At 37.0% G+C, this 22112-nt stretch overlaps 1 pseudogene; it reads right to left on the reverse strand.

Moving 5' to 3' along the window:
• Positions 1–20369: 20369 nt before the first annotated feature.
• LOC105506531 lies at positions 20370–21309 on the reverse strand (annotated as a pseudogene).
• Between the last annotated feature and the right edge of the window lie 803 nt (positions 21310–22112).

Consider the following 22112-nt stretch of genomic DNA (forward strand, 5'->3'; position numbering starts at 1 on the left):
AAGAAAGAAAGAAAGAAAGAAAGAAAGAAAGAAAGAAAGAAAGAAAGAAAGAAAGAAAGAAAGAAAGAAAGAAAAAGGAAGGAAGGAAGGAAGGAAGGTGTATGTGTAGGCTGGTGTGCAAGAAGACAAGTAACACTAATAAATACATAAGCCAGAAGAATTTCAGGGAAGCAAACACTTCACAGTCGTATGGAAATTCCAGCGAGGCTCTCTGCCAGAACTGATTGAACTTAGATTAGGAATCATTCCTGCAGATTGTGTGACCCAGGTTATAAAGAGGTGATGAGGCAAGATTAATAGAAGAGGAGAAGTGAGGACATAACCTAGAGGAGAGAATGGTGGGGCAGGTGCTCCTCGGTAAACAGAAAATGTTGCACAAGTGTCAGCACGGCTGCTAATCACCAACTGTCCTTGCATTAGATATGATATAATTGTCATAAAGGAAATGGGACACTTACCTTGGTCCTGCACAGAGACAGAATTTCTTAGGAATTGTTCACTTTGCTCAGGTCACAGGTCCCTGTAATAGCCAACAAAGAACAAAGTCTCTCCTACTACCTTATACACACATTTATATGCCAGGGGCTGAATTATTTGGTTGGCTAAACGTAAAACATCAAAATGTATTAGATCGTACAAACAACTCTCGGACCTTGAAGCAGACCATGATATCCAGCTTCCCCAGCCTTAAAAGCAAGAGGGTGGCATGATATGCAGCTTTCCTCTGAGGTTCAGTGAGCTTAGGGATATCATTAGGAATACAAAACAAACCCATACACACACAAATCCCCCAAGACCTATTGAGCCCACAGATTACCAGTGTGCTCAGCACTTAATAACCCTCTGCAGAAATGATCACATCATGTCCTGGGCCCCCTATTGCCATTTATCCCAAGAGTTTTGGAGGTCCTGAAAGAAGTTTATTTTATTTTTAATGTTACCAGTAAGGATTCTGTAACACAGAGGAATTAGATCAATGATTCCTAAAATTGATTCCAAAGTCAGTTGCTGGTTCTTGACTAAAAGTTCATCAATGAGTAAAAATTGTTTTAAACTGAAGAAAAACAAGGACAACATAGTATATTTTCTAAAACTAAACTTGTTCAATGTAAAGGCCGTCCTTTTCTGAGGTTGTCGATTTTACCTCTTTAAATGTTTTGGGATTCAAAATATTCTTTCATTTTATTATGTGGTTCTGACAGTAGATAATAGTTATGTCGTTTGGTTGCTTGCTTGTTTATTTTTACATTGTGTTTGAATGCCTTTACTTGGAAAACCAAATTTTTGGCAACCCTATTGTGGTCTCTCATTGCAATTATATTGTCTTGGGGCTGGGTGCGGTGGCTCATGCCTGTAATCCCAGCACTTTGCGAGGCTGAGGCAGATGGATCACTTGAAGTCAGGAGTTCGAGACTAGCCTGGCCAACATGGTGAAAACCCGTCTCTACTGAAAATACAAAAATTAGCCTGGCGTGTTTGCACATGCCTGTAATCTCAGCTACTCCAGAGGCAGGAGAATCACTGGAACCTGGGAGGCGGAGGTTGCAGTGAGCTGAGATTGTGCCACTGCACTCCAGCCTGGGCGAAAGAGTAAGACTCCATCTTAAAAAAAAAAAAAAAAAGAAAGAAATTGTGCTGTCTTGGAAAAGCCAAATTCTGACAACTATGAAGTTGGTTATCATAGATAATCAGCGTAGAATGACCTGCTTCTCCTTCCTGTGAAAGAGTTCAGATCAGAAATGTAAGATCCTGAGAAATGCTTTCCATGGAATCTTTTCAACTGAACCAATTTTTAATTACCACAATTTAATAATTATTCAGCCTCTGTTCCTGTACTATTTCCTGTGACTGCAGTTTATGTCACTCAATGCTTAAGCAGCTTTAACGTATTCCACCCTGTCCAGGGTACCTCCCATTCCAGATCACATGAGTTCTATGCTATCCTGATGTAGAGCCACCGTCAAAGGGGATGTAGCTAAACTAAATAGAGCAAATAGCAGTGCCACTTTAGCCTACAGCCAGTGCTGCCATTTGCAAACATGATTGCTGAAACTCCAAGGGATAAGGGAGAAGGGTGGACCAGGACAGAGTCTACATTCTCTCATCTCATCATTTTTTCATTCACTTGCATCCTCCCTTCTCTCATCAATAAAATTAGAGGCAGAGGCCACAGGACATACTCATTGTCATCTCTCCTTACATCTAAGATTGGCCATGTGACAGAGCCACATGATTAAAGGGAGAAGGGAAGCCATCTACTAGCTTCTGGAAAGGATTCACTTCATGATAGATATAAAGAGAGGTACGTAAGAAGAACTCTATTTCTTGTTGCTTTGTTTCCATCTTTGGATACAGTTGCGTTTAGATGTCATTCATGGAGCTACGACAGCCATTTTGTGATTGTGAAGTGATAAGCCTGAGGTCTAAGACTAGCTGACTGAAGACAGTGGCATGAAAAGCCCTGGTTGTTGATGAGAATGCTTAGTTGCTGAACCAATCCTAGGACACTCTCCCTCCAGATTTATTGTTATATGAGGAAAAAATAGTTCCTGATTAAAATAGGTTTTTATTTGAACATTCTATAACTTGCTGCTAGAAACTTTCCAACTGACATCATCAACTGAAGGCTATGTTCTTCAGATGTTTTTTAAAAAATGCATTATTTTAAGAAATGAACACCTTAGAGGAGATGATTTTCCTTTCAATAAATATTGAAGAGTAAAACTAATTTGGTATGATGAGTAGAAGAGTTGTACAGTTTTAGATATTAACTTTAAATATAATCTTTGGTTCTTCTTATTAGTGTTCCTTATTATACCTTTTGGACCCTTTTTTAGCTTTTATTTTAGGTTCAGGGCTGCATGCGAACGTTGGTTATCTAGATAAACTCATGTCATGGGGATTTTGTTGTACAGATTATTTCATCACGCAGCTGATAAGCCTAGTACCCAATAGTTATATTTTCTGCTCCTCTCCCTCCTCAAAATCATGCAATTACATGGAAATTAAACAACATGCTCCCGGATGACTTTTGGGTAAATAATGAAATTAAGACAGAAACCACTGTGGTCTTAAAATGTAAATGTTTTCCAACTTTTCCTGTATTTTTAATTGTGAGAGGACTAAGAGTTTTAAAAAATACTAAAAGTGCTAAAAACACTTAAACCAATTAGAATAGTCCATTCATGACATCTTATCAGCTACATGTTGAGCATCTCAAATCTGAAAATTCAACTTTTCAAAAGCTTCAAAATCTAAAATTTGTTTTTCTTTCTTTAAACTTTTTTGTGTTTTTCCATAAGTCATTGGGGTACAGATGGTTTTTGGTCACATGAATAAGTTCTTTAGTGGCGATTTGTGAGATTTTGATTCACCCATCACCTGAGAAGTATACACTGCATCCTATTTGTAATCTTTTATCCCTCACCCCTCTCCCATCCATCCCCCCAAGTCCCCAAAGTCCATTGTGACAGAGCAGGAGCACCATCAACTCAGACAGTCACTTTAAGTTCCAGCTCTCTTTCTAGCCTCATTGATTTCAAAGAAATCACTTCTCTTCTAACTACAAGAAGCCAGAAAGAGCAGACAGTAAAACACAGATAAGACAGCTTGGGCACAGAGGGAGGTGGGAGGAAAGTCTTTTGGGTAACTGCCAAACTTCAATAGGCCCCAGTAAAACAATGGGCCTTAGTAAGCACATTCCTTTCCCTTCAGGTGCACTAAGATAGGAAAGCTAAAAGCAGACTCAAGGGGTATGCCTTCAGCTGCAGAAAGATGAACAGGGACAGTCACACAACTCTCCCTTGCAGATTAGCACAACAAAGAAACACAGAAGCAGTCCAAGCCTCTGGTAAACTCTCCCACCCTGAATCCTTAAAAGCTCTTTGTTAGAGAGTGTGGCTCTGACCTAACTCAGCCAGAAGCCCCTCTCAGGTTTGTTTTCTAAAATAAAACTGTCATTGTTGACTGTTGAGCCACACTTTGTATTTCCTTCCTCTTTCTTTAATTCTTACACATTGCATCATTCTTTACCTTTGCATCCTCAAAGCTTAGCTCCCACATATCAGTGAGAATATATGATGTTTGGTTTTCCATTCCTGAGTTACTTCACTTAGAATAATAGTCTCCAATCTCATCCAGGTTGCTGCAAATGCCATTAATTCATTCCATTTTATGGCTGAGTAATATTCTATTGTATAAATATATCACAGTTTCTTTATCCACTCAGAGATTGATGGGCATATGAGTTGGTTCCACAATTTTGCAATTGCGAATTGTACTGTTATAAACATGCATGTGCAAGTATCTTTTTTGTATAATGATTTTTTTCGTCTGGGTAGACACCCAGTAGTAGGATTGCTGGATCAAATGGTGGTTCTACTTTTAGTTCTTTAAGGAATCTCCACATTGTTTCCCATAGTGGTTGTACTAGTTTACATTTCCACCAGCAGTGTAGAAGTGTTCCCTGTTTACTGCATGGAAATTCCTCCAAGACAGAGCATATGATAGGTCATAGAATGAGCATCAATAAGTTTAAGAAAATTTAAATTATATCAAGAATTCTCTCAGACCACAGCAGAATAAAACTGGAAATCAACTCCAAAAGGAAGCTTCAAAACCAAGCAAATACATAGAAATTAAATAATGTGCTCCTGAGTGAGCATTGAGTCAAAAACAAAATCAACATAGAAATTAAAAAATTCTTCAAACATTGAATAACAGTAATGACACAACCTATCAAAACCTCTGGGATACAACAAAAGTGGTGCTAAGAGGAAAGTTCATATCCCTAAATGTCTACATCAAAAAGACTCAAAGAGCACAAACTAACATTCTAAGGTCACACCTCAAGGAACTACAGAAACAAGAACAAACCAAACCCTAACCTAACAGAAGAAGGGAAGTAACCAAGATCAGAGCAGAACTAAATGAAATTGAAACAACAACAACAAAAAAGATAAATGAAACAAAATACTGGTTCTCTGAAACTTTTTGAGCACCAACACAATGCTCAGAGAAAATGTTCACTGGAGCATTTGGATTTCAAATTTTCAGATGTGGCATGCTCTACCCCTAAGTATGTAAAGCAAATATTCCAAAATCCTAAAAGATAAGAAATCCACAACATTTCAGGTTCCAACCATTTTAGATAAGGGATATTTAACCTGTATAACCAGGACAGAATCATCATTCCCTCCTCTCATCATTGCTCCATTCACTTGAGCTTTCACTTCACCAGGAAAATTAGAGGCAGAGGCTTGAGCAACCTGGGTGCTGGCTTCTAATACAGATTAGACCCAGGTGGGATGGGAGAAAAGAACACTGTTTCTAATCCACAAAGGACCAGCATCTAGGAAATGTTAAATTACTGCACATGTCATAGAATAAAAGACCTACATCTAGAACAAGGAGAGTTCTGTTTATGGAGAGAAATAGTAGTAACTGAGGTACCACTCTCCCAAAGTCCCCTGATGTCTATGAATCTTCTCTGATCGTCCACCATTTTTATTTGAGTGTCAGAAATGCACAAAATTGGAAAGAAAGTGGTGTATCTAAGTCTTAGATTATCACTTAAAATGAGGAGGACCTATGCTAAGAGAAATACACAAGACACACAGAGAGAAACACTGCATGATCTCACGTATACATGGAATCTAAAATAGTCAAATTAATAGGAGCAGAGAGTAGGGTATTTATAGGTTTCCAGGGGCTGGTGGGAGGGGAAATTTTGCTAGATCTTAAAATTTGCTACATATTTCAGAATATAATCCATGGCAAAACAGAGGGAACACTGGATCTTCAGGAGAAAGCCCTACAAATTTCAATTGCCATAAAAAGTAAGAATTTTCTTCTGTACCAAAATGAATACAGTGTGAAAAATTAAGCTAATGCTCCCTATGAATTAAGGCATGTAGTTATGTGGCTGAAGTAGGTCCATATCACAGCATGGACATTTTCTTGTGGAAATTAATGTTAGAGTAGTAACATAGGTAAATAGCACCCTCTGATGGGAACTGTTGACTTAGACAAGATTTGTACTAAAAAGAAAAAAGATGTTCTAAGGAATAATCCAAATGAAGACTCTTAAGTAGGGTAGAGCATTGAATTTTGACTCAAAACTCAATTAAGATTCTTGGAATATATGTCTAATTTTAACAACTGAAGAAAATATTACACAATGCAATCTGGTGGAAGAAAAGTTTGATAACTATTTTGTACTCTCCTTTCACTTCCCCTTCTGTCACCATGAAAAGTATTTGAGCTCATGAGTTTTAGAAGCTAAGGCAGTTCTTTCAGTGTTTCAAGAAAAGAAAGCACTGAAAAACTCTTTCTCTTTCCTCCCCACCTTCACTCTTCCTGTTCTGGATGATAATAAATGATGAATATAGTCATCTGAAAGCATTTTGCCACCACCTCTACCTTTATTTTTGTCTGTTAACCAACGGGAATAATAGCCCTTAAAGAAGAGATGCCAAATTAGCTGAGCATGGTGGCAAGTGCCTGTAATCTTAGCTACTCAGGAGTCTGAGGCAGGAGAATTGCATGAACCCAGGAGGCAGAGGTTGCAGTGAGCCAAGATCACGCCATTGCACTCCAGCCTGGATGACAGGGCAAGACTCCATCTCAAAAAAAAAAACAAAACAAAACAAAACAAAAAAAGATGCCAGTGTAGTAAGAAGCTCATGTAAATAACAATTGAAAGAAATTAAAGAATTAGAGAATAGACACAAATTCACTGTACTTACTAGATTATATACGCATGCACGCAAGCACACATACACATAATTTATGGTCACTTTATTTTTGACAGGGATGCCTAGACAATTAAATGGAGAGAGAGTAGTCTTTTCAACAAACGGTGCTGGAATAACTGGATGTTCATATTCAAAATAATAAATTGGACACCTACGCTATAAAAATTAACTGAAAGTATAATCATGCATCTAAATTGAAGAAGTAATATTATAAAACAGGTTGTGCACATGTACCCTAGAACATAAAGTATAATAAAAAATAAATACATAAAAAATAAAAAAATAAAACTCTCAGAAGAAAACATCAGAAAAGACATCATCAAGAGAGTTAAGAGACAATCCACAGAAGAGAAATGTTTTCAAATCATACACCTGATAGCACCGAGTATCCTGAATACACTGAGTATTGTAACAGCATAAACATATTAAAAGACAACCCAATTTTAAAATAAGGACAGGATTTGATAAAACATTTGTTCAAAAAGATATTTAAAAAAACAAATAAACACAGAAAAAGATGCTCAATATCATTGGTAATGACAGAAATGTGAATCGAAACCACGATGGAATATTACCACACACAAACACTAGGATAATTATAATTATTTAAAAAAAGATAAGCATTGGTGAGATGAGGTTGTAAAAGAAGTTGTCACTGGTGGGAATATCAAATAACGCAGCCACTTTGAAAACCAGTCTAGCAGTATCACAAATCTTAACAATAGAATTACCATAGAACCCAGTGCTTTCTCTCCTAAGTGTGTGCCTAAGAGAAATGAAAACCTATGTCCACATGAAAACTTGTACGTGAATGTTCATTAGCACCATTACTCATAATAGCCAAGAACTAGAGAAATCCAAATATCCATTAACTGATGAATGGGTAAACAAAATGTGGCATATTCATACACTGAAATATTATATGACAAAATAAAGGAATGAAGCACATTTATAAGTTACAACATGGATGAGCCATGAAAACGTTATGCCAAGTGAGGAAAGCCAGTCGTGAAAAGCACATGCTATGTTACTCCATGGATATAAAACGTCCATAGCTGCAAATCCACAGACAAAACATCCCTAGAAAGTAAATGGGTAGTTGTCTAGGATCGGGAGTGGAAGATAGGAGGACAGTGGTTAAACAGCTTGGGGTTTCCTCTGGAGGTGACATGAAGGCTCTAAAATTGATTATGGTTATTGTTGCACAGTTTTGTGAGTAAAGCCAAAACCATTGCATTGCACACTTTAAATGTGTGAATTACATGGTATGTTAGTTTTATCTGAATAAAGTTGTTTCCAGAAAAAAAAGAGTAAACCTTACTTATATGAAAACATGAAATAAAACAGAAATCAGATAATATTTTTAAGTGAATGAAAATGTAAATACAACATATGAAAATACATGAAACATAGTTAAATACAATGCTTACATGGCAATTTATGGCACCCAACTGCCTATATTAGAAAAGAAGACAGGTTTCAAGTTAGACATAAACTTCTATCTCATAAAATGTCAAGAAAAAACATTTTAAATTCAAAATAAGCAGAAAATAGAAGAGTAAAGATAATGGTTGAAAAAGTGGGAAACAGAAGAAGAATATATAAATAAGCTCATTTGAAAGCCGTGTTTTTTACATGAATAAAAGTGATATTCCTCTAACTAGACAGTTTGGGCAGAAAAGGAAAAGATAAAAGTTAGCAATATCAGATACATCAGAGAATGTGGCTACAGAGCCTACACACATTAAAGGAAAATAAGGGAATATTATGAACCAATTTACAGTTATTTAATTTGCAAACCAATGAAATAGACCAATTATTGAAAGATATAAATTGCCATCATTGGGCAAATGAACTTATATAATATGAAAAAATATATATGCCCTCATTCTGATACCCTTAAGCTAAGCACAATGATATATGATATACTACAAATGTATATAATGGGATTTTATCCTCCTGTAGACACTGGAGGAAATCCCTCATCTCGTACTTACTACATGAGAATACTCTCTGCCCTGGTTTGCACTGGATTCTTCTGTATGTCTTATACTACTTTTGCCATTCCTCTTCTGTATAAACCATTCTGTATTAACAAGCTGTTCCCATAACTCAAGCCTTTATTTTCAATCTCTGTTTACGGATTAGTTAATTGTTCCCTTTAAGTAGAACTTGGGCTTTGTAAACTTATTGTATTATGAAATATAGCATAAATATATATATATAGATGATATAGATGTAAAAGTGTACAAAGTATATACTTCAACCAATTTTTATAAAATGAGCAGCTTTTAACCACCATACAGATCTATAAATAAAAAATTGCCAGCACCCCAGGGCCCTCCATGTGCCCCTTCTTGATTGTAGCTCCATCCGTTTTTAACATTCCCCATCTTGATTGTGTGGCAGTCACTCTCTGGCTTTGCTTTATAACTTTATAATTAACTAGAGCATCTTTGTCATCTGTATCCTGCTGAGAGAAGGACAAAGAGAAGGTGGAAATGGCACACATTGGCCTTGAAACAGTGTGCATCACGTCTGGAACTCAGTCACATGCAAGAGCACACTGTAAGAAAGACTGGGAAATGTATATTTTGGAGGAAGAGTGAACAGCGGTAATCTCAGCCACATTGGTATATAATCATGTAACTATCATTATATCAGTGTCTGCCAATTATCATTAAAGTGAGATTAAATAAGACATTAAATGTAAAAACTTACTGCTCACCCTGGAACTTAGTAAGCACCAATAAGAATCATGATTTATCTAGGTCATTCTTATTTTTTTATTTATTGTATAGGCCAGAAGAAAATAAGAACACACTCACGTATTCTAAATTGAATCACAGAACTATGAAATATGTAATATGAAGAATACTCATAAGACTTTTTTGCTTATTTGAGTATTTTGCTTTTATTTGTATTTCAAGACACTTTTATTTACTAAAAATAATATTCATAATTAACCATTTTTTAAAGTAGACAAATTTTGTATAACTAAAAAGAAAATAAAACCCTGATCAATTTAGAATCCAACACCCAAGTCCTGATCCCAGCTCTACCACCTGTATGTTGTGATTTGTAACAAGCCATGAACATCTCTGAGCACCAGACCCATCATCCATGGCACTGGATCTAGGATTCCCTCCCTCATTTGTCTCCCACTTCTCCCTGAGGAGCACAGAGACTGACAGATGGGACAGTGTAGAGGAAACTGTGTACAACTCTCCTCCAAAGAGAAACTACAACACCTAGACCTGTCTCTATACTGATGTTTGCAGTGGGTTAATTCAACTCTATGGCGGAAAGACTTTAAACAGTGCAAGTGATTCCACCAGCCTCGCCCTCACTAAGGAAGATTAAGTCTCTGCCCTCAAATGTAACACTTCGTGACAATCAGTGACAACTTAATGTTTAAAGGTATTTCTTGGCAGGGCGCGGGGCTCACGCCTGTAATCCCAGCACTTTGACTGGCAGATCATGAGGTCAGGAGTTTGAGACCAGCCTGGACAACATGGTGAAACCCCGTCTCTACTAAAAATACAAAAATTAGCCAGGCGTGGTGGCACACGCCTGTAATCCCAGCTACTTGGGAGGCTCAAGAATCACTTGAACCTGGGGGGAGGAAGAGGTTGCAGTGAGCCAAGATCACCACTGCACTCCAGCCTGGGTGACAGAGCAAGACTCCATCTCAGAAAAAAAAAAAAGAAGAAGGTATTTCTTTTACACAACAAAGCCCTGCAGATAAACTACATACTTGATCTGGTGCAAAGCTTAATTAACATTGAGTGACATGTTCCAACGCTAGGGAGAAAAACCGACTGTGCCAGATTTATGGGATTTCTCAGTGTTAGATTAGAACATATTTTCAAGTTTATCTTTTCTGAAAATAGAACTGATGTCATCTGCATTTTGAGGATCTTCACATGAAAGATCAGTGACCCAGTTTAGTCCACCTCTTTGGCCACTTTAAACAGTGATAAAATACATAAAGTATGGACACACCTCTGAAATGTCCACAGAATACCAAATAGCACAGATATTATTTACTTATTTAAGTACACTTTTTTAACTAAGGAAAATAATTTTATCAAAAGGGACAGCAAATAAAAGAAATGATGAAAGGAAACCTCCAACCAACTTCAACTATTTTATAAGAGTAGAATTTGTTAAGGGTTAAATCACATGTTGATAGTAGGGTTAGCAATCAAGAATGAGTGGCCATCTCAAACCATAAGTCAAAAATTTAGCAATGCTGAACATCAAAAACCAACAACAGGCCGACGAACAAGTTAAGCTAAATTTTTTAGTACCAAAGTATTGAATGGAGATTAGAAAAATGGAAAAATAGTAAATACGGTTATAGTTATGTTAGAAAATAGTTGTCGATTTCCATATCAGACTGATGATTTTTGAGTAGTCATATTTTTGTCTGATTGCCCAAAGGAAAAATAATCTACCCTCCTATTCCAGAAAAGACGGATATGATTTGTTAAATTTTGTAAATCAGCTTTTTTTCAAATTATCATCTCTCTCTCAGCTACAGTTTGAGGTTTTCATAGCTTAAAATCCATATGGAAGGAACACATGAAAACCAAGAAAAGCAAGTGTGATTTGGCTGTTCCTAGGACTCCCAGACCTCTGGGATTAATATCAAGCAATTTCAGCTTTTACCGCACTAAGATAAATCTTATGATCTCCGTAATTCGCTAGAGCCTCCAAGGAGAGGAGAATTCTAAGTAAGGGATTTCACTTTCCATCATTTTACTTTCTAAATTCTGTCTTCCTAAGTAGAATTTCAAACGCCACTCACTATTTTTTTTAATCAAGAAGTTGCTATTCCTTCTCTACCTGATTCTCCACAAATGTGGCAATAGCTTTTCCACTTTCATTCCCCAAATAATAATGCCATGTGCATATTATAATTATTATTGAAGCTTAATTGAGAGTACAAGATACAGTGCTCCACAGAATAGAATATAAATTCAGATTACTCACAAAAATTAGAAATAGTAAAAAAATTACACAACAACAGAAAATGAAAGTGGTTTCTACAGTCTTACTGACCATTCTTTACACAGGTACTTCATTTATCAGCCGTGTGTCTCTTGGGGTCCTTTTCACTCCCATGCCTAGATCTCTGAAATAAATGATCCTGATAACATTTCAAAGTCTTTTTTTATTTGCTGAAAAACTCACTTCTTTGTTTGACTTTATACTAGCTTAAAAGATGTCCTCTTTCCCAACAATAAGAACCATCAAACTGTTTTCCTAAACAAACATCAAAGAAGCAATATCCATTCTGTTAGAAATTTATGTAAAATTCTGGAACAAAGCACAGTCAGTTTCCAAATTAGAAATGTTTTCTTATATTCCATGTTAACTGAAAAAAAGTAGCAAAACAGAAACAAAATATACTAAGAAGAGCAGTGGACTTGAAATCAGAAGGCAAAATGTTTAGTCTAGACTTTTTCATTAAGAAGTTGTGTGACTTTAAGTAAATCATTACCATGAAGATCTTCACTTTCCCACCCATGTAATAAATAGATGTTCTTCTTTTATATGCTGGTTTGTGTGTAGAAATAAATAAGAAAACTATTTGATCAAAACAAAAAACGCTTAATCTATGCTGTTTAAAGCTGCAAAGTAGGTTATACTTACTAGTCATTAAGAAACTTTCCATCTCTAGCTTTTAAAGGAGACATATGTTTGCCCAGAAGAAAGTGGAAAGATGGTAGCAGAAACAGACTGTCTGATTTCCACCTCCAGTGGCAAATAGTGAATAACAATTTCCACCCCTCTGACAACACAGTGATTCGAAAGTGTTAATTTGCTTGATCATTTGCAGACCATTTATCTTTTCCTAGAGGAAAGAGTAATGTTAAAAATGACAATAGAAAAATATAGATTTCTTCCCTAATGCTACTACTATACAAGAAAAAACGTGAGGAGAAAAGAATTATACAAATAACGAGGAAAGGAGAAAAACATGCTCTATGAAAAGGGGAAATAAATTACTGAGAGAAGACTCAAATTTTCTTCACTGTAGTAAGAAATAATTAAGGTAAGAAGAGTACTACTAAAATATCCTAAATAACAACAGAAGCTCCCTGCCCTAAAACTACATACACAGAAAGATATTGTTTCTAGTCAAAACTTTTTCCTACTAGGGTTTTTTCTCAGGGAAAGTTGAACATTTTATTCATCAAACTGTAGATTAAGGGGTTCATCAAAGGAGTTCTATTGGTGTAAAAGACAGAAGAAATCTTTCCCTCATCCATGGACCCAACAGAAGATGGTTTGAGACACATAAATGCACACGATCCAAACTACAGAGAAATAGCAATTAGGTAGGAACTGAAGGTGTTCAAAGCTTTGGACCTGCCCTTCTTGGAGCTGATGTTGAGGATGACAGAGAAGCTGCAACCACAAGAGATAAATGTGGCCGGCGCGGTGGCTCACCCCTGTAATCCCAGGACTTTGGGAGGCCGAGGCTGGTGGATCATGAGGTCAGGAGATCGAGACCATCCTGGCTAACACGGTGAAACCCCATCTCTATTAAAAAAATACAAAAAATTAGCTGGGTGTGGTGGTGGGCGCCTGTAGTCCCAGCTACTCGGGAGGCTGAGGCAGGAGAATGGTGTGAATCCAGGAGGCAGAGCTTGCAGTGAGCCAAGATCACGCCACTGCACTCCAGCCTGGGCGACAGAGCGAGACTCCGTCTCAAAAAATCAAAAAAATTAAAAAATAAAAATAAGAAAAGAGATAAATGTGGTGACAATGGAAAATGATGGCTACTGCAATGGAAGCCAGCAGCTCTTTGATGTAGGTGCCAGTGCGGGAGAGCTGGAGCAGAGGGAGGATGTCACACAAATAGGGATCAATGGTGTTTGCATCACAGAAGTCTCAGCATGCATCCAGTGTGGGCCATGGCACTAGAAAAGGCCAGCAAGTAGAAACCAAGCATAAGGTGATAGTACACTTTAGGGGGCATGGCAATACTATACAAAAGTGGGTTACAGATGGCTACATGGTGATCATGGTGACAGAGTGATCATAAGCCGTTGAGGTGAGCACACAGCATTCAGAAATATCAAAAAGAAAAAAAAAAAGAAAAGCTGGGACATGCACCCCATGTAGGAGATAATATCCTTCTCTGTTATGAAGTCCATCAGCATTTTGGGTGTAAATGCAGAAGAATAACAGAGGTCTATGAAGGACAAGTTAAACAGGAAAAATTACTTGAGGGTGTGAGGGTATGAAATGAGCACAATGAGAGTTACCAAGCCCAAATTTCCCAACACAGTGACCATACACATTACTAGAAACAGGAAGAACAGAGGGAGTTGGAGATCTGGCTGCTCTGTTAACCCCAGCAAAATGATTCGAGTCATGAAAGAGTCATTTCCAGGAACCATTCTTCTCTAAGGGTATCTGTGGACACAGGATAAAAAAACTTCCATTCAAGAGTAACACAGCTCTTCCCATAATTTCTCCTCCCATAAGAGTAGAGTATATGCTGAGATTATCTGAGACTAGCCTAATATGGACTCACATAATCTGCCTTTACCGCTGTCATGATACTGAGTGACACTGACTTCTCCTTTATCGAGTTGTAGGTAGCCAAATGCAGCAGAGAGTAGCATCACTTTAGCCTAAGAGCATGAAGCCAGTGCTACCATATGCAAACATGACTGCTGGAAAGACAAAGGGATAAGGGAGAAGGGTGGACCAGGGCAGAATGATTTATCCCTCATTTCTTCATTTCTTCATTCACTTGAGTCCTGTCATCACCAATAAGCTTAAAGGCGGAGGCCATGGTAACCTGGTGCTGGCTTCTAATGTAGATTCGACTCAGGTGGTGCATAGAAACAAAGAACATTGCTTCTAATCCAAAAGCAAGGGACCAAAGTCTAGGAGAGGTCATGTGACTGCCCCACGTCACAGAATCAAAGTCCTACATCTAGAACAAGGAGAGTTCTGTCTATGGAGAGGGAACTTACTGGTTAGACACTTCGACCACTGGGTTCACTGGTGTCTCTGAACATTATCTGCTCCTTTTGAACAGATTTTTCCACTGGTTTCACCTGATTATCAGGACAGCATTGAATGGGAATGTAAATACCGTATCTTCGAGCCCTGAACTTCCATCTCAAAACAAAGAAGACACGAATGTACACGGAATTCAGAAACACCCTCCTTAGGCCAGAAATCCTTAGTGTTTTCTTATCCGTATTTGCCACTGTGGTCCTGGAAGGGCAATTTCAAGCTCCGAGGCTTTAGTTTCTTTAATTCTAAGATACAGACTAGACTTGAATTTCACTGTGTCCTAAAATCATTCTGATTTATACGTTATTATTTTTAGTATAAATTTGATTCCTCTCTAGCAGCAGACAAAAAAAAAGTCTTTATTATGATCCTCTCTGTCACTTGGTAGGACATAATAGATTTAATGTCAATTTAATGATATAATGTACCTTGGTATATATAGTGTTGAAGCTTCCCCAGCCACTTTCCTAGGGAATATGGTTCAGGTTTAAGCAAGATGAGGGCTTTGTATTTATACCCTGGACTATGATTTATCTTTTGTTCCTTAGATACTCAATATTTTACTCAAGTTTTCCTTCTCCCGAGGGACTGTACATCCCCTAAGGCAGAGTGAAAATAAACTCCCATCTCCCCATAACCTTCACATCTGATGGGAATTCTATTTCATTAGTTCTTTCTTTTTTTCCTCATTCTGAATGGAAATTTTTCACAGGATCTGCCTGCAACCTTCCTTATTTCTTTCTCTTTTTTCTTTTTTCAGACAGGAGTGTTACTGTATCCCCAAGACTGGAGTGCAGTGGCACCATCACAGCTCACTGCAGCATCGACCTCCCAGGTGCCAGTGATCCTCCCACCTTAGGCTCTCAAGTAGTTAGGACTCCAGGGACGTGCCACTATGCCCGGTTAATTTTGCTTATTTTTTGTAGAGAAGGAGGAGGTCTCCCTATGTTGTTCAGGCTGGTCTTGAACTCCCGGCCTCAAGCAATACTCCCACCAGGGCCTCCCAAAGTGCTGGGATTAGGCCTGAGTCACCACACTCAGTCTTCCTTATTTCTTTATCAGAAATTTTTCTAGGTGGCTGAGTCTGATCAGGCCACTATGACAAAACATCATCAACTTTGTGGCTTAGGAAAAACAGAAATTTATTTCTCACAATTCTGGAGGCTGTTTATAAATGACATGGTGCTCTATGCTGTGAACAACTGGAAACTGAAGTTTTTAAAAGGCACTAATGTTACAACAGCACCAAAAATCACGAAACCTTCAAAACAAATCTAATAATGTATGTACAAGGTATGTACACTATAAACTAAAACTAAATAAAGAAATAGAAAACTTATGTAAATAGAAAGACATACTGTATTTATATTCCTTTTTGTTGCTGTGTATTGTTCCATTGTAAAGATCAAGATACCATAATTTATCAATTAACCTGTTGATAGACATCCAGGTTGACTACAGTTTTCGGCTGTTAAAAATAAACCTACTTTTAACGTTTGTGTGTATATGTGCATATATATGCATATAATTTTTGAAGTTTTAGCAAATTCAATTCTAAAGTACATAAAACAGATAATTCATTATGACAAGTAAAGCTCAATCTTGAATGAAATAAGCCAAACACTGGAAGACTGAATATTTCTAACATGTCCATCTTTTTAAAGCTGATGTATACAATCCATGAAATTACATTAATTTCAAGTAAGTTTTATTGTGAGAAATTGATTTATATGGATAGACAAAGACACAAAAATAGCCAAAAAAAAAAAAAATAACATTGACCAGGTGGCTCAAGCCTGTTCCCATGAGGTCAGGAGTTCAAGACCAGCCCAGCCAACATGGTGAAACCCTATACCTACAAAAAAAAAAAAAAAAAAAAAAAATAGCCAGAACAATTTTTCAAAGAAACAGAGTAGGAGGTCTCACACTACTTGATTTCAAGACTCCCTATAGTTCTGCAATAATTAAAACAGTGTGATACTGTCAAAAGGATACACAGATGGATCAATGGAAGATAACGTAGTGTCCAGAAATAGGCCGACATATATCGACATATATTAGGCTAATTGATTTTGACAAATGTGCAAAGGCAACCTATTGAAGAAATTATGGGCTTTTAAAGCAATGACACTGGAATAATTCAATATTCATAACAAAAAGAAAAAAATCTCAAAACCTACTGCTATGGTTTGAATGTGTTCCCCAAATTTTACGTGTTGGAAACTTAATCCCAAGCTCATATGCCGATTGGAGGTGAGGCCTTTTGAAGTTAACAAGGATTGGATAATGTCATTAAGGCAGACCCCTATAATGAGACTGTTGGCTTCGTAGGAAGAGAAAGGGAGACCTAAGCTGACACACAAGCTCATGCCCTCTGCCTGTGATGCCCTCTGCCATGTTATGACTCAGCAAAAAGGCTCTCCAGATGTTGCCACCTTAATGTTGGACTTCTCAGCCTCCAGAAGGTGTAAGAAATAAATTTCTTTTTTTTATAAGTTACTCAGTCTTGGTAGTCTGTTATAGAAATGCAGAAGAGACTAAGAAACCTAACTCACATCATTAATATAATTATCACAAAATTACTCAGAGACATAAAGGTAAAATATTAACCTTTAAGATTTTTAGAAGAGAGCAAAAGGGAAAAAACTTTTTGACATAGAATAAGGCAAAGATTCCTGATAAGCTACCAAAAACAGTCCATCAGAGAAAAAAGATAGTTAATTAGACATTATCAAAGTTAAAAACCTTTCCTCTAAGAAAGATAATACTCAAAGAATGAAACAAGCCAAACACTGGAAGACGATATTTTCAAATCATGCATCTATTAAGTAACGTACATCCAGAATCTGTAAAGCACCAGTAAACCTCAAAAATAAGTAAAGAAACAACTGAATAAATGAATGAGCAAAGGTTGTACCTAGACACTTTGCCCAAAAGCAGCATATGGATGGGAAATAAACTCATGAAAGGATCCCCAACATCATTAGTTATTAGGGAAAGTCAAATTAAAATCACAATGAGATACCACTAAAAAACTATTAGAAAAATGAAAATAAATAAACAAAATGACTAAATCGAATGCTAGTGAGTACACAGAGCAGCTGAAATGTTCATTCATCAGTGCAGGGGATGCAACATGGTGCATCTGCTAGAAAATGGTTTGTAGTTTCTCTTAAGATGGTCACAATTTAAAGTATTTGCCTACAAAAATAAAAACTTCTGTTCACACCCAAAAACTGTGCACTTATGGTCATAGTGGTCTAAGGATTATTCTAAAGTTCCTCCTCTTCTTTTTCTATAGAGATGCTAAGGGCATTTATAAGTCTCAGTCTTTGACGTCAGTCAAATAAAAGTCATGATTTTTAATTATGATTTTGCCCAGGAGTAATCATTTAACCAAAAACAAGTCATCTAAACAGCAAGCTCTGTTTTTGAGGTATTATAATAATTACAGGTAGCATCATGAAAGCTCTTTTATTCTGATATAGTAGCTTCTCCAGGAGCCTGTCTATAATTCAAATGCTTTAATAAAGCCATAATTACGAAGTCATTTATACACAGACCAAGATGCTTTTGCCCTGCTATCTTCGGAGGCTTAATATTCTATTCAAAATTTTACATCATGAATACCACATTTCTCCAGGCCTAAAAGATCGGGAATTTTCTTCTCCCCTCCTTTTCTAACAGTGACTGTTTGACTTTTAGGTACAGGTCATTATCACACCATTAGTGACTCCTGAAATGCCTGTCAAAAAATATATTACACTCACGCACATAGTCTTCGTAGTTATATAATTTTAACATTATGACATACATGGCCCTATAATGCATAATGCTCTCTAATCTTCCAGATGAAATCACTTTTTTTCTTTTTACTCAGCACTACCTTCCTCTTAGCTTCCTCCAATTCATTGCCCTTATTTGTTTCATGTTTATAACCTACAACACACCCTCCTGTATGTTATTACGTGTTTATATAATCTCACAACTGCAATATGAGGTTATAATACCTTAAAATGCATATGAAAATAGCTAATGAAAGTCACAAAACCATGAGTGATTTAATTATCTGCAGGTCCTCCAGGCTTCAGGTTTAACCTTTCTTTAATATCAGATAACTTATGCCTTCGTCCTACTCAGAAAAATTCTGTGATCACCATAGTATTTGTAAGGCCTTCCAATTTTGAGAAAAAGAAGTCATAGGTAGAAGCATTAATTTTCCATGGTTCTACTTTCTAAGTTCCTCTTTCCTAACTTGAGATCTAATTATCACTCATTATTTTTCTGGTTGAAATTTCCTTTATTTCCCTTCCTGGTTCTCCACAAATGTGACCACATTCACTCCTCGAAATGTTATTTAATGTATAGTCATTGTGGATTACAAATTTTATCAAAGCTTTATGGTAATAAAAGATAGTTACAGTAATTTACAGAACAGATACAAATTCAGATTGAAAATTTAAATTGATGGAGAGTTTCAGATGGTTTCTAAATCCTCTTTGGTAATCCCCATAATCCCTGCAGAGGGACCTCTTGTATATTGGCTATGTGTCTCTGAATTCTTGCCTAAATTACAAATTGGTAGGCTCCTTTCTCTGCTATGCCTCTATTCTCTGAATGAGAAACAGCAGAAAATATTTCAATATGCTTTTTGATTTTGTAAAATACATCAGCTCCCTGCTTGAGCCAATCAATTCGCAACTACCCCAGCTTAATAGATCTCCACTTTCACACACCCCAAAAAAACAATTTCTCAGAACAAAAAACTAAAGCAATAACCATTCTGAGATTATTTATCATCTAGAAACAAAGTGCACTCACCTGTCCAAAAAAAGTTTTCTCGTATAGTATCTCGTGTTTAATAAGTAAAATAATAAAGTATACCAGAAAAAGTAGTAGACTTGAAATCAGGAGTCTATTAACTTATTTTAGACTTTTTAAATAAAGAAATTGTGTGACTTTAAGGGAATCATTAGCATCTGTGAGTTCCAGCACCTCACAGATGCAATATTGGTATATTGGTGATCTAAATAAGCTATTTGGGGTATACAAAGGTAAACATAAAATTAATGCCAAAAGAAGCTTCATGTGTATATTTAAAATGGCAAAGTGGGCTGTATTTGTTAAGTCTTGTCAAACCTTGTCTGTCTGGAAAACACCGGCATATAAAGGACACATGATGCTGCCCAGTGGAGGATGGAAAGACAAGAGTAGAGGCAGATTGTCAGGTTCTTATATGCAGCGGAACATTGTCATCCTAATTTTACCTTATTTGATCATTTGAAAAACCAATCATCTTTTCTAGAAGAAAAAAGGAAGTCCATAACGACAATGGAAAAAAAAAAACTTTCTTTATTATTACACAGGAAAAATGACAAAAAGGGGAAAGACGTGCAAAGGGTGAGGGGAAAAAAATTTACTATAAAAATTGGAGACAGATTGATAGGATGATACTCAACTAACCATCATCATGATAACAAATAGGAAAAATTATTTCCTCCTAAGTTATTATAATAAAATACAGAGAATCCCCATCCCGTAACTACATGCACAGAGAAATGTTGTTTATGGCAATAACATTTTCCTACTCAGAGCTTTTTCCATGTCAAATTTAGCATCTTTGCTCTTTAAGCTGTAGATTAAGGAGCTCATCATGGGACGCACATTCATATAAAAACCAGAAGAGAATTTTCCCTCATCCATAGACCCAACAGAAGATGGTTTGACATACATAAATGCACTTAATCCAAAGAATAGAGAAAGAGCAATTATGTGGAAACTGCAAGTGCTGAAGGCTTTGGACCTTCCCTCATTGGAACTGATGTGGAGGATCCTGGAGAGGATGTCACCATAAGAGATAAAGATGGTGACAATAGGCACAATGATGTTGATGCCTGCCACAATGAAAACCACCAGCTCACTGATGTAGGTGCTGGTGCAGGAGAGCTGGAACACAGGGAGAATCTCACAGAAGTAGTGATTGATGGTGTTTGCATCACCGAAGGTCAGTCTCAGCATGCATCCAGTGTGGGCCATGACCCCAGAAAAGGACAGGAAGTAGGAACCAAGCATAAGGCTGAAATACACTTTAGGGGACATGGCAATGTGATAAAGAAGTGGGTAACAGATGGTCACACAGCAATCATAGGCCATTGACGTCAGCGTATAACATTCAGAAATAAAAAAAGAAAAAGAAGAAGAAAAGCTAGATCATGCAAACCATGTAGGAGATAATATTCTTCTCTGAAATACAGTTCCTCAGCATTTGGAGTGTAAACACAGAAGAAAAACAGAAGTCTGTGAAGAACAATTTAGAAAGGAAAAAGTACATGGGAGTGTGAAGATGTGAATTCCGCATAGTTAGAATTACCAAGACAGAGTTTCTTATCACAGTGACAACATACATTACAAGAAACAGGAAGAACAGGGGGAGTTAAAGATCTAGCTGGTCTGTTAACCTCACCAGAATGAATTCATTCACCAAAAAGCCATTTCCAGGAAACATTCTACTCTAAGGAAATCTGTGGACACAGGAGAAAAGAAGACAACTCAGAACTTCCCACGGTATTTTCTCCCATACCTTGGAATATTGCTGAGACTGTCTGAAACTAGACTAATGTGGACCCACAGAATCTGCCTTTACCACTACTATGTTACTGAGTGGCATTGACTTACCCATGATAGAATCTTACTAAGCCAAATATAGCACTAACTTAGCCTATGGAGTGAAGGCTAGTTCTGCCACGTACAAACTTAACTCTTAAGAAGTAGTAGAATAAGGGAGAAGAAGGATGAACCGGGGCAGAATCATCCTTCCCTCATCTCATTATTTCTTCATTCACTTGAGTCCTCCCCTTACCATTAAAATTGGAAGCAGAGACCTTTGCAACCTGGTGCCCTTATCCAGTGCAGATTAGACTCTTGGTCTGGAGACAAAGGATCTTGTTTCTAATACACAAGTAGGGGACCCAAGTCTAAAAAAGGTTACATTACTACCCCAAGTCACAGAAAAAGCCATAAATCTACAAGAGGGAGATTTTCATTCATGGAGAGGGAACTACTGACTAAAATACTGCATCCATCGCTTTCTCTGTTTTCTCTGAACATTCCCAGCTCCCACTTTAAATAGATTCTTACATCAGTTGCACTTGAATCTCAAGACTGTCAAGGTGTAAAATAAAAGGCAATATCTTATATCCCTGTAATTCCATTTCAAAGCAAGATAGTAATATAAATAGAATTCAGAAATACATCCTCTTATGCCAGACGACCTCGGTGCTTTCTTTTGATTACTTACCCTGTGGTCCT

Source organism: Colobus angolensis, unplaced genomic scaffold (genome assembly GCF_000951035.1).
Source record: "Colobus angolensis palliatus isolate OR3802 unplaced genomic scaffold, Cang.pa_1.0 Scaffold137, whole genome shotgun sequence".
In the NCBI taxonomy this organism is placed as follows: Eukaryota; Metazoa; Chordata; class Mammalia; order Primates; family Cercopithecidae; genus Colobus; species Colobus angolensis.